Source organism: Amphiura filiformis, chromosome 13, assembly GCF_039555335.1.
Source record: "Amphiura filiformis chromosome 13, Afil_fr2py, whole genome shotgun sequence".
Lineage (NCBI taxonomy): Eukaryota > Metazoa > Echinodermata > Ophiuroidea > Amphilepidida > Amphiuridae > Amphiura > Amphiura filiformis.
The window spans coordinates 56,767,879-56,781,843 of NC_092640.1; the positions used below are offsets into that span (position 1 = coordinate 56,767,879).

The following is a 13,965-nucleotide window of genomic DNA, read 5'->3' on the forward strand; positions in this document are numbered from 1 at the left end:
TATATATTTATTTCAATTCAAAATGGTAAAAATGCCAACAAAAATTCATATAAAGATAAGATGTCCTTTCTTTTGCATTAAAATAAGCGATTCTCAATTTAATATTTCCAATAAAGAACAAAAACGTTACTGTCTGTGCAATGGTAGCGTGGCGTGGATTAGTCCTCCGACTGTTAACCTTTGGCTATTGACTGATGCATGGTTCGAGTCCCAATGGTGGTCTATATTTTTCTTTAAGTGTATCAAATTGTTGTTTCTTTTATTTTATTTTTTCTCATCGCAAAAGCGTATTTTGTTATAAATAATATTCAGAAATGAGTTGTTTCAAATTGTTACATCATAATCTTTCTGATTCGCTCGGATGTGCCTATACTCAGCAAACACAAGTTTTAGAGAAAACATAAATTTTATACGTTAGGTTATATCATAAAGGGTACAACACGTTTTAATAAAATTCAAAAAAACATTTTGGAAAACATGCTGCAAAACATTGTGATATTGTACGAAAAATGCATTTGTAGTGTTTTTGAGTTATGAGACAAAAACGAAAACTGACTCGGTATCATACAGAAGAGGACCATAATTACAAAACTTGTGTCATTTAGCATAGGAGGTGTTGTCAGTGACCACTCCTAAATAACTCAACATTTTATCAACAATTTTACTATGATTCAAAAGGATATTATCTACTCTCTAATCGTGTGCAATATGAAGCTCATACAACATTCTGTTTTTGAGTTATGGACAAAAACGACATTTTAGAGCAGTTTAGAGCCATAATTATGAAACGTGTGTAATTTAGCATATGGGGTGTTTTCAGTGACCACTCCTTAACTAAACCAAATTCTTTATCAACAATTTTATTATGATTGCAAAGCATATAATCCCCTCTCAAGTCGTGTGCAATATGAAGCTCATACAACATTTTGTTTTTGAGTTATGGACAAAAACGACATTTTAGAGCAGTTTAGAGCCATAATTGTGAAACGTGTGTAATTTAGCATATGGGGTGTTTCCAATGACCACTCCTAAATAAACCAAATTCTTTATCAACAATTTTATTATGATTGCAAAGTATATAATCCACTCTCAAATCGTGTGAAATTTGAAGCTCATACGACATTCCGTTTTTGAGTTATGAGACAAAAACGAAATTTAGATGAAATATTTTGCATTCGGTAGAGACAACCAACGAAAAAAGTCCTTGGAACGCTTGGCACACTCTGTCGTAATTCCGTGCAGAATTTCTTATGTTCATGGAAATGACCTATATTGTGTTTGGGAAGAAACATGACATCTACAACAATGGTTTACCCTTCCCCTCTACCCATCAAGCAATGTTGGAACACATTGGGGAACCGCTGAAGACATTGTCATTTCTCAACATTGCACGGGGAGAGGGGTGACAGTTTTCCGTTATTTACACGCAAGCGTTCCAAGACTTTTTCGTTGATTGTCTCTACCGAATGCAACATATTTCATCTAAATTTCGTTTTTGTCTCATAACTCAAAAACGGAATGTCGTATGAAACTTCAAATTGCACACGATTTGAGAGTGGATTATATGCTTTGTAATCATAATAAAATTGTTGCTAAAGAATTTGGTTTATTTAGGAGTGGTCACCAGATTAGTAGATAAAATCCTTTTGAATCATAATAAACCATTGTTAATATCCTTTTGAATCATAGTATATTTAGGGAGTGGTCACTGAAAACACCTCCTATAAATTACAAAGTTTCATAATTATGCCCTCTACTATAGTCAAATTTCGTTTTTGTCTCGTAACTCAAAAACACTTCTATTTTTTTTTACAATATCACAATGTTTTGCAGCATGTTTCCAAAATATTTTCAATGTTATTAAAACTTAAAACATTTCGTACCCTTTATGATATAACCCAACATGTAAATGTTTTCTCTAAAACTTGTGTTTGCTGAGTATAGGCATATAAATGTCTTCTGGAAAACTTGTGTATGCTGAGTATAGGCATATCCTAGCGAATCAGAAAGATTATGATGTAACAATTTGAAACAACTCATTTCTGAATATTATTTATATTAAAACACGCTTTTGCGATGAGAAAAAACAAGAAAAGAAAAAAAAAACACAATTTAATATACTTTACAAAAAAGACCACCACTGGGACTCGAACCATTCACATCGGTCAATAGTCAAAAGGTTATCAGTCTGAGGACTAATCCACTACACCACGCTGCCATTTCGCAATCGAAGTAACAAGTTTTGTTCTTTTTATAGTAGTCAGGTATCGGAGAAAGTGTAAACTTGTATAGAGTACTTGCACGAAAGGTCATGAGTTCAGATCATCCTCCAGACACGCTCCATAAGATATGCTAATGCACGGAGTACAAAGAATTACTTTGATCAAAACCAGTTAAACAGGTGATTGGTATTGTACTCCGTGCATTTGCATGACCTCTGGAGCGTGTCTTTAGGATAGTTTGAACTTTATGATCTTCCATGCAAGCACCCTATAGTAGAAACGGCAAAATGTATCAGTTTACCATAATGACAAAATGGTCCAAAATCGACATTTTATGTTCTTAGGCCGCATCTCACGAAGCGTCACGTTCGGTTTACATTTGCTATACCAATTGAAAATGTTTTATTGCAAAAGGAATGAAACATTCGTTTCATATATGAAATTTGTTAACAGTTAAGTTTACCAATTTAAATTGAAATAAATACGCATAAACAACTCATTTCTGAATATTATTTATATTAAAATACGCTTTTGCGATGAGAAAAAAAAAAACAAGAAAAGAAAACAAGAAAACAACATTTGAATATACTTTTAAAAAAAAGACCACCAATGGGACTCGAACCACATCGGTCAATAGTCAAAAGGTTATCAGTCTGAGGACTAATCCGCTACACCACGCTGCCATTTCACAATCAAGTAACAAGTTTTGTTCTTTTATAGTAGCCAGTTATCGGGAAAGTGTAAACTTGTATAGTAGAAATGGCAAAGTGTATCACTTTACCATAATGACAAAATGGTCCAAAATCGACATTTTATGTTTTTGAGGCCGCATCTCATGAAGCGTCACGTTCGTTTACATTTGCTATACCAATTGAGAATGTTTTAATGCAAAAGGAATGACACATTGATTTCATATATGAAATTTGTTAACACTTTACCATTTTGAATTGAAAGAAATACGCATATATATTTATTTCAATTCAAAATGGTAAAGTGATTAACAAATTCATATAAGATAAGATGTTTCTTTTGCATTAAAATTGTTAAAAACAAATAAAATAAGTGATTAAAGTGACTACACTTGCCATTTCTACTAAAAGCTTACACTTTCCCGATCCTTGACTACTAAAAGAACAAAACGTTACTTCGTCTGTAATGGTAGCGTGGCGTAATTAGTCCTCCGACTGTTAACCTTTGCTATTGACTGATGTGCATGGTTCGAGTCCCAATGGTGGTCTATATTTTTTCTTTAAGTGTATCAAATTGTTGTTTCTTTTTATTTTATTTTTTCTCATCGCAAAAGCGTATTTTGTTATAAATAATATTCATAAATGAGTTGTTTCAAATTGTTACATCATAATCTTTCTGATTCGCTCGGATGTGCCTATACTCAGCAAACACAAGTTTTAGAGAAACATAAATTTTATACGTTAGGTTATATCATAAAGGGTACAACACGTTTTAATAAAATTCACAAAAACATTTTGGAAAACATGCTGCAAAACATTGTGATATTGTACGAAAAATGCATTTGTAGTGTTTTTGAGTTATGAGACAAAAACGAAAACTGACTCGGTATCATACAGAAGAGGACCATAATTACAAAACTTGTGTCATTTAGCATAGGAGGTGTTGTCAGTGACCACTCCTAAATAACTCAACATTTTATCAACAATTTTACTATGATTGCAAAGCATATTATCTACTCTCTAATCGTGTGCAATATGAAGCTCATACAACATTCTGTTTTTGAGTTATGGACAAAAACGACATTTTAGAGCAGTTTAGAGCCATAATTATGAAACGTGTGTAATTTAGCATATGGGGTGTTTTCAGTGACCACTCCTTAACTAAACCAAATTCTTTATCAACAATTTTATTATGATTGCAAAGCATATAATCCCCTCTCAAGTCGTGTGCAATATGAAGCTCATACAACATTTTGTTTTTTGAGTTATGGACAAAAACGACATTTTAGAGCAGTTTAGAGCCATAATTGTGAAACGTGTGTAATTTAGCATATGGGGTGTTTCCAATGACCACTCCTAAATAAACCAAATTCTTTATCAACAATTTTATTATGATTGCAAAGTATATAATCCACTCTCAAATCGTGTGAAATTTGAAGCTCATACGACATTCCGTTTTTGAGTTATGAGACAAAAACGAAATTTAGATGAAATATTTTGCATTCGGTAGAGACAACCAACGAAAAAAGTCCTTGGAACGCTTGGCACACTCTGTCGTAATTCCGTGCAGAATTTCTTATGTTCATGGAAATGACCTATATTGTGTTTGGGAAGAAACATGACATCTACAACAATGATTTACCTTCCCTCTCCCCATCAAGCAATGTTGGAACACATTGGGGAACCGCTGAAGACATTGTCATTTCTCAACATTGCACGGGGAGAGGGGTGACAGTTTTCCGTTATTTACACGCAAGCGTTCCAAGACTTTTTTCGTTGATTGTCTCTACCGAATGCAACATATTTCATCTAAATTTCGTTTTTTGTCTCATAACTCAAAAACGGAATTCGTATGAGCTTCAAATTTTTGATTTGAGAGTGGATTATAAATAAAAAATTGTTGCTAAAAATTTGGTTTATTTAGGAGTGGTCATTGGAAACACCCCCTATTAAATGTTTCTCACTCAAAAATTTAGTTTTGTCCATATAAAAACAGAATGTTATCTAGATAATATCCTTTTGAATCATAATAAAATTGTTGATAAAAATACTTGGAATTATTTAGGGAGTGGTCACTGAAAACACCTCCTATGCTAAATTACACAAGTTTCATAATTATGCCCTCTACTAGTCAAATTTCGTTTTTGTCTCGTAACTCAAAAACACTACAAATACATTTTTTACAATATCACAATGTTTTGCAGCATGTTTCCAAAATATTTTCAATGTTATTAAAACTTAAAACATTTCGTACCCTTTATGATATAACCCAACATGTAAATGTTTTCTCTAAAACTTGTGTTTGCTGAGTATAGGCATATAAATGTCTTCTGGAAAACTTGTGTATGCTGAGTATAGGCATATCCTAGCGAATCAGAAAGATTATGATGTAACAATTTGAAACAACTCATTTCTGAATATTATTTATATTAAAACACGCTTTTGCGATGAGAAAAAACAAGAAAAGAAAAAAAAAACACAATTTAATATACTTTACAAAAAAGACCACCACTGGGACTCGAACCATTCACATCGGTCAATAGTCAAAAGGTTATCAGTCTGAGGACTAATCCACTACACCACGCTGCCATTTCGCAATCAAAGTAACAAGTTTTGTTCTTTTTATAGTAGTCAGGTATCGGGGAAAGTGTAAACTTGTATAGAGTACTTGCACGAAAGGTCATGAGTTCAGATCATCCTCCAGACACGCTCCATAAGATATGCTAATGCACGGAGTACAAAGAATTACTTTGATCAAAACCAGTTAAACAGGTGATTGGTATTGTACTCCGTGCATTTGCATGACCTCTGGAGCGTGTCTTTAGGATGGTTTGAACTTTATGATCTTCCATGCAAGCACCCTATAGTAGAAACGGCAAAATGTATCAGTTTACCATAATGACAAAATGGTCCAAAATCGACATTTTATGTTCTTAGGCCGCATCTCACGAAGCGTCACGTTCGGTTTACATTTGCTATACCAATTGAAAATGTTTTATTGCAAAAGGAATGAAACATTCGTTTCATATATGAAATTTGTTAACAGTTAAGTTTACCAATTTAAATTGAAATAAATACGCATAAACAACTCATTTCTGAATATTATTTATATTAAAATACGCTTTTGCGATGAGAAAAAAAAAAACAAGAAAACAAAACAAGAAAACAACATTTGAATATACTTTTAAAAAAAGACCACCAATGGGACTCGAACCACATCGGTCAATAGTCAAAAGGTTATCAGTCTGAGGACTAATCCGCTACACCACGCTGCCATTTCACAATCAAGTAACAAGTTTTGTTCTTTTATAGTAGCCAGTTATCGGGAAAGTGTAAACTTGTATAGTAGAAATGGCAAAGTGTATCACTTTACCATAATGACAAAATGGTCCAAAATCGACATTTTATGTTTTTGAGGCCGCATCTCATGAAGCGTCACGTTCGTTTACATTTGCTATACCAATTGAGAATGTTTTAATGCAAAAGGAATGACACATTGATTTCATATATGAAATTTGTTAACACTTTACCATTTTGAATTGAAAGAAATACGCATATATATTTATTTCAATTCAAAATGGTAAAATGTAAATTTCATATAATGTCCTTTCTTTTGCATTAAAACTGATAAAGTGATATCCTTTCTTTTGCATTAAAATTGGCTACTATAAAAGAACAAAACGTGCAATGGCGTGGTCCTCCGATCAACCTAACTGTGTATCAGTCCCAATTGTTATTTTTAAGTGTTTCAAATTATCAAATTGTTTTTCTTTTATTTTATTTTTTCTCATCGCAAAAAGCGTATTTTGTTATAAATAATATTCAGAAATGAGTTATTTCAAATATTACATCATAATCTTTCTGATTCGCTCGGATGTGCCTATACTCAGCAAACACAAGTTTTAGAAAACATAAATTTTATACGTTAGGTTATATCATAAAGGGTACAACACGTTTTAATAAAATTCAAAAAAACATTTTGGAAAACATGCTGCAAAACATTGTGATATTGTACGAAAAATGCATTTGTAGTGTTTTTGAGTTATGAGACAAAAACGAAAACTGACTCGGTATCATACAGAAGAGGACCATAATTACAAAACTTGTGTCATTTAGCATAGGAGGTGTTGTCAGTGACCACTCCTAAATAACTCAACATTTTATCAACAATTTTACTATGATTCAAAAGGATATTATCTACTCTCTAATCGTGTGCAATATGAAGCTCATACAACATTCTGTTTTTGAGTTATGGACAAAAAACGACATTTTAGAGCAGTTTAGAGCCATAATTATGAAACGTGTGTAATTTAGCATATGGGGTGTTTTCAGTGACCACTCCTTAACTAAACCAAATTCTTTATCAACAATTTTATTATGATTGCAAAGCATATAATCCCCTCTCAAGTCGTGTGCAATATGAAGCTCATACAACATTTTGTTTTTGAGTTATGGACAAAAACGACATTTTAGAGCAGTTTAGAGCCATAATTGTGAAACGTGTGTAATTTAGCATATGGGGTGTTTCCAATGACCACTCCTAAATAAACCAAATTCTTTATCAACAATTTTATTATGATTGCAAAGTATATAATCCACTCTCAAATCGTGTGAAATTTGAAGCTCATACGACATTCCGTTTTTGAGTTATGAGACAAAAACGAAATTTAGATGAAATATTTTGCATTCGGTAGAGACAACCAACGAAAAAAGTCCTTGGAACGCTTGGCACACTCTGTCGTAATTCCGTGCAGAATTTCTTATGTTCATGGAAATGACCTATATTGTGTTTGGGAAGAAACATGACATCTACAACAATGATTTACCTTCCCTCTCCCCATCAAGCAATGTTGGAACACATTGGGGAACCGCTGAAGACATTGTCATTTCTCAACATTGCACGGGGAGAGGGGTGACAGTTTTCCGTTATTTACACGCAAGCGTTCCAAGACTTTTTCGTTGATTGTCTCTACCGAATGCAACATATTTCATCTAAATTTCGTTTTTGTCTCATAACTCAAAAACGGAATGTCATATGAGCTTCAAATTGCACACGAATTGAGTGTGGATTATATGCTTTGTAATCATAATAAAATTGTTAATAAAGAATTTGGTTTATTTAGGGAGTGGTCATTGAAACACCCCTATGCTAAATTACTCACGTTTCTCAATTATGGCTCTAAAATGCTTCTAAAATGTCGTTTTTGTCCATAACTCAAAAACAGAATATGACTTTCATATTGCACCAGATTTGAGAGTAGATAATATCCTTTTGAATCATAATAAAATTGTTGATAAAAATTGAATTTGGGTTATTTAGGGAGTGGTCACTGAAAACACCTCATATGCTAAATTACACAAGTTTCGTAATAATGCCCTCTACTGTAGTCAAATTTCGTTTTTGTCTCGTAACTCAAAAACACTACAAATACATTTTTTACAATATCACAATGTTTTGCAGCATGTTTCCAAAATATTTTCAATGTTATTAAAACTTAAAACATTTCGTACCCTTTATGATATAACCCAACATGTAAATGTTTTCTCTAAAACTTGTGTTTGCTGAGTATAGGCATATAAATGTCTTCTGGAAAACTTGTGTATGCTGAGTATAGGCATATCCTAGCGAATCAGAAAGATTATGATGTAACAATTTGAAACAACTCATTTCTGAATATTATTTATATTAAAACACGCTTTTGCGATGAGAAAAACAAGAAAAGAAAAAAAAAAAACACAATTGAATACAATATAAAAAAGACCATCAATGGGACTCGAACCATTCACATCGGTCAATAGTCAAAAGGTTATCAGTCTGAGGACTAATCCACTACACCACGCTGCCATTTCGCAATCGAAGTAACAAGTTTTGTTCTTTTTATAGTAGTCAGGTATCGGGAAAGTGTAAACTTGTATAGAGTACTTGCACGAAAGGTCATGAGTTCAGATCATCCTCCAGACACGCTCCATAAGATATGCTAATGCACGGAGTACAAAGAATTACTTTGATCAAAACCAGTTAAACAGGTGATTGGTATTGTACTCCGTGCATTTGCATGACCTCTGGAGCGTGTCTTTAGGATGGTTTGAACTTTATGATCTTCCATGCAAGCACCCTATAGTAGAAACGGCAAAATGTATCAGTTTACCATAATGACAAAATGGTCCAAAATCGACATTTTATGTTCTTAGGCCGCATCTCACGAAGCGTCACGTTCGGTTTACATTTGCTATACCAATTGAAAATGTTTTATTGCAAAAGGAATGAAACATTCGTTTCATATATGAAATTTGTTAACAGTTAAGTTTACCAATTTAAATTGAAATAAATACGCATAAACAACTCATTTCTGAATATTATTTATATTAAAATACGCTTTTGCGATGAGAAAAAAAAAAAACAAGAAAAGAAAAAAAGAAAACAACATTTGAATATACTTTTAAAAAAAAGACCACCAATGGGACTCGAACCACATCGGTCAATAGTCAAAAGGTTATCAGTCTGAGGACTAATCCGCTACACCACGCTGCCATTTCACAATCAAGTAACAAGTTTTGTTCTTTTATAGTAGCCAGTTATCGGGGAAAGTGTAAACTTGTATAGTAGAAATGGCAAAGTGTATCACTTTACCATAATGACAAAATGGTCCAAAATCGACATTTTATGTTTTTGAGGCCGCATCTCATGAAGCGTCACGTTCGTTTACATTTGCTATACCAATTGAGAATGTTTTAATGCAAAAGGAATGACACATTGATTTCATATATGAAATTTGTTAACACTTTACCATTTTGAATTGAAAGAAATACGCATATATATTTATTTCAATTCAAAATGGTAAAATAACAAAATTCATATAAGATAAGATGTCCTTTCTTTTGCATTAAAACAAACAATAAACAATTCTTAAAAATTTACATTTTCATTAAAAAGATACAGCGTGGCGTAGTGGATTAGTCCTCCGACTGTTAACCTTTTGGCTATTGACTGATGTGCATGGTTCGAGTCCCAATGGTGGTCTATATTTTTTCTTTAAGTGTATCAAATTGTTGTTTCTTTTTTATTTTATTTTTTACTCATCGCAAAAGCGTATTTTGTTATAAATAATATTCAGAAATGAGTTGTTTCAAATTGTTACATCATAATCTTTCTGATTCGCTCGGATGTGCCTATACTCAGCAAACACAAGTTTTAGAGAAAACATAAATTTTATACGTTAGGTTATATCATAAAGGGTACAACACGTTTTAATAAAATTCAAAAAAACATTTTGGAAAACATGCTGCAAAACATTGTGATATTGTACGAAAAATGCATTTGTAGTGTTTTTGAGTTATGAGACAAAAACGAAAACTGACTCGGTATCATACAGAAGAGGACCATAATTACAAAACTTGTGTCATTTAGCATAGGAGGTGTTGTCAGTGACCACTCCCTAAATAACTCAACATTTTATCAACAATTTTACTATGATTCAAAAGGATATTATCTACTCTCTAATCGTGTGCAATATGAAGCTCATACAACATTCTGTTTTTGAGTTATGGACAAAAACGACATTTTAGAGCAGTTTAGAGCCATAATTATGAAACGTGTGTAATTTAGCATATGGGGTGTTTTCAGTGACCACTCCTTAACTAAACCAAATTCTTTATCAACAATTTTATTATGATTGCAAAGCATATAATCCCCTCTCAAGTCGTGTGCAATATGAAGCTCATACAACATTTTGTTTTTGAGTTATGGACAAAAACGACATTTTAGAGCAGTTTAGAGCCATAATTGTGAAACGTGTGTAATTTAGCATATGGGGTGTTTCCAATGACCACTCCCTAAATAAACCAAATTCTTTATCAACAATTTTATTATGATTGCAAAGTATATAATCCACTCTCAAATCGTGTGAAATTTGAAGCTCATACGACATTCCGTTTTTGAGTTATGAGACAAAAACGAAATTTAGATGAAATATTTTGCATTCGGTAGAGACAACCAACGAAAAAAGTCCTTGGAACGCTTGGCACACTCTGTCGTAATTCCGTGCAGAATTTCTTATGTTCATGGAAATGACCTATATTGTGTTTGGGAAGAAACATGACATCTACAACAAGGTTTTAGTTTTCCTTTCTCCCCATCATGCAATGATGGAACACATTGGGGAACCGCTGAAGACATTGTCATTTCTCAACATTGCACGGGGAGAGGGGTGACAGTTTTCCGTTATTTACACGCAAGCGTTCCAAGACTTTTTTCGTTGATTGTAGAATATATAACAAATACTTAATAACTCTCATTATGGTGTGCTAACAGTAGTAGATAGCAATTCTATCATGTTATATTGCTATCAGCTGAAGATAGCAATTCTATCATGTTATATTGCTATAAGCAGTAGATAGCAATTATATCATGTTATATTGCTATCAGCTGAAGATAGCAATTCTATCATGTTATATTGCTATCAGCAGTAGATAGCAATTCTATCATGTTATATTGCTATAACCAGTAGATAGCAATTATATCATGTTATATTGCTATCAGCTGAAGATAGCAATTATATCATGTTATATTGCTATCAGCTGAAGATAGCAATTCTATCGTGTTATATTGCTATCAGCTGAAGATAGCAATTCTATCGTGTTATATTGCTATCAGCAGTAGATTGCAATTCTATCATGTTATATTGCTATCAGCAGTAGATAGCAATTCTATCATGTTATATTGCTATCAGCAGTAGATTTTTGACAGCCCAACACTCCTGACCACATTCCTGACCACATTCGGCTTTGTTGTACTGAAATTTGTAACACTGAAATAATATTCTATTATGACTTTATTCTAGAATATATAACAAATACTTAATAACTCTCATTATGGTGTGCTAACAGTAGTAGATAGCAATTCTATCATGTTATATTGCTATCAGCTGAAGATGGCAATTCTATCATGTTATATTGCTATAACCAGTAGATAGCAATTATATCATGTTATATTGCTATCAGCTGAAGATAGCAATTCTATCATGTTATATTGCTATAAGCAGTAGATAGCAATTATATCATGTTATATTGCTATCAGCTGAAGATAGCAATTCTATCATGTTATATTGCTATCAGCAGCAGATAGCAATTCTATCATGTTATATTGCTATCAGCAGTAGATAGCAATTCTATCATGTTATATTGCTATCAGCAGTATATAGCAATTCATCATGTTATATTGCTATCAGCAGTAGATAGCAATTCTATCATGTTATATTGCTATCAGCAGTAGATAGCAATTCTATCCTGTTATATTGCTATAAGCAGTAGATAGCAATTCTATCATGTTATATTGCTATCAGCAGTAGATAGCAATTCTATCATGTTATATTGCTATCAGCAGTAGATAGCAATTCTATCATGTTATATTGCTATCAGCAGCAGATAGCAATTCTATCATGTTCATGTTATATTCCTATAAGCAGTAGATAGCAATTCTATCATGTTATATTGCTATCAGCAGTAGATAGCAATTCTATGTTATATTGCTATCAGCTGAAGATACCAATTCTATATTATATTTATCAGCATTAATTGCTATCAGCAGTAGATAGCAATTATATCATGTTATATTGCTATCAGCAGTAGATAGAAATTCTACCATGTTATATTGCTATCAGCAGTAGATAACAATTCCATTATGTTATATTGCTATCAGCAGTAGATAGCAATTCTATCATGTTATATTGCATTCTGCAGCAGATAGCAATTCTATCATGTTATATTGCTATCAGCTGAAGATAGCAATTCTATCATGTTATATTGCTATCAGCTGAAGATAGCAATTATATCATGTTATATTGCTATCAGCTGAAGATAGCAATTCTATCGTGTTATATTGCTATCAGCTGAAGATAGCAATTCTATCGTGTTATATTGCTATCAGCAGTAGATTGCAATTCTATCATGTTATATTGCTATCAGCAGTAGATAGCAATTCTATCATGTTATATTGCTATCAGCAGTAGATTTATGACAGCCCAACACTCCTGACCACATTCCTGACCACATTCCTGACCACATTCGGCTTTGTTGTACTGAAATTTGTAACACTGAAATAATATTCTATTATGACTTTATTCTAGAATATATAACAAATACTTAATAACTCTCATTATGGTGTGCTAACAGTAGTAGATAGCAATTCTATCATGTTATATTGCTATCAGCTGAAGATAGCAATTCTATCATGTTATATTGCTATAAGCAGTAGATAGCAATTATATCATGTTATATTGCTATCAGCAGTAGATAGAAATTCTATCATGTTATATTGCTATCAGCAGTAGATAGCAATTCTATCATGTTATATTGCTATAACCAGTAGATAGCAATTATATCATGTTATATTGCTATCAGCTGAAGATAGCAATTATATCATGTTATATTGCTATCAGCTGAAGATAGCAATTCTATCGTGTTATATTGCTATCAGCTGAAGATAGCAATTCTATCGTGTTATATTGCTATCAGCTGAAGATAGCAATTCTATCGTGTTATATTGCTATCAGCAGTAGATTGCAATTCTATCATGTTATATTGCTATCAGCAGTAGATAGCAATTCTATCATGTTATATTGCTATCAGCAGTAGATTTTTTACTTCCCAACACTCCTGACCACATTCCTGACCACATTCGGCTTTGTTGTACTGAAATTTGTAACACTGAAATAATATTCTATTATGACTTTATTCTAGAATATATAACAAATACTTAATAACTCTCATTATGGTGTGCTAACAGTAGTAGATAGCAATTCTATCATGTTATATTGCTATAACCAGTAGATAGCAATTATATCATGTTATATTGCTATCAGCTGAAGATAGCAATTCTATCATGTTATATTGCTATAAGCAGTAGATAGCAATTATATCATGTTATATTGCTATCAGCTGAAGATAGCAATTCTATCATGTTATATTGCTATCAGCAGCAGATAGCAATTCTATCATGTTATATTGCTATCAGCAGTAGATAGCAATTCTATCATGTTATATTGCTATCAGCAGTA

At 32.5% G+C, this 13,965-nt stretch overlaps 1 protein-coding gene across 1 annotated transcript in view; it reads right to left on the reverse strand.

Moving 5' to 3' along the window:
* LOC140167777 (phosphatidylinositol-glycan-specific phospholipase D-like) overlaps positions 1 to 13,965 on the reverse strand; it is a 144,953-nt gene that overhangs the window by 94,520 nt on the left and 36,468 nt on the right.